At 41.9% G+C, this 962-nt stretch overlaps 1 protein-coding gene across 5 annotated transcripts in view; it reads right to left on the reverse strand.

The window, feature by feature from the left end:
• FRYL (FRY-like) overlaps window positions 1-962 on the reverse strand; it is a 271,066-nt gene that overhangs the window by 93,082 nt on the left and 177,022 nt on the right. The gene's annotated exons all lie outside the window — the stretch shown is intronic.

Here is a 962-nt window from a genome sequence, read left to right on the forward strand (position 1 = left end):
ATATTTCATGCAAAGATGGGCTCGATAAAGGACAGAAATGGTATGGACCTAACAGAAGCAGAAGATATTACGAAGAGGTGGCAAGAATACACAGAAGACTGTCCAAAAAAGATCTTCATGTCTAAGATAATCACGATGGTGTGATCACTGACCTAGAGCCAGACATCCTGGAATGCAAAGTCAAGTGTGCCTTAGAAAGCATCACTACGAACAAAACTAGTGGAGGTGATGGAATTGCAGTTGAGCTATTTCAAATCCTGAAAGATGACACTGTGAAAGTGCTGCACTCAATATGCCAGCAAATATGGAAAACTCAGCAGTGGCCACAGGACTGGAAAAGGTCAGTTTTCATTCGAATCTCAAAGAAAGGCAATGCCAAAGAATGCTCAAACTACTGCACAATTGCACTCATCTCACACTCTAGTAAAGTAATGCTCAAAATTCTGCAAGCCAGGCTTCAGCAATACGTGAACCATGAACTTCCAGATGTTTAAGCTGGTTTTCGAAAATGCAGAGGAACCAGAGATCAAATTGCCAACCTCCGCTGGGTCATAGAAAAAGCAAGAGAGTTCCAGAAAAACATCTATTTCTGCTTTATTGACCATGCCAAAGCCTTTGACTGTGTGGTCACAATAAACTGTGGAAAATTCTGAAAGAGATGGGAATAACAGACCACCTGACCTGCCTCTTGAGAAACCTGTATGCAGGTCAGGAAGCAACAGTTAGAACTGGACATGGAACAATACACTGGTTCCAAATAGGAAAAGAAGTACGTCAAGGCTGTATATTGTCACCCTGCTTATTTAACTTATATGCAGAGTACATCATGAGAAACGCTGGGCTGGAGGAAGCATAAGCTGGAATCAAGATTGCCGGGAGAAATATCAATAACCTCAGATATGCAGATGACACCACCCTTATGGCAGAAAGTGAAGAAGAACTAAAGAGCCTCTTGATGAAAG

The sequence above is a fragment of the Bison bison genome, unplaced genomic scaffold, assembly GCF_000754665.1.
Source record: "Bison bison bison isolate TAMUID 2011002044 unplaced genomic scaffold, Bison_UMD1.0 scf7180017864451, whole genome shotgun sequence".
Taxonomy (NCBI): Eukaryota; Metazoa; Chordata; class Mammalia; order Artiodactyla; family Bovidae; genus Bison; species Bison bison.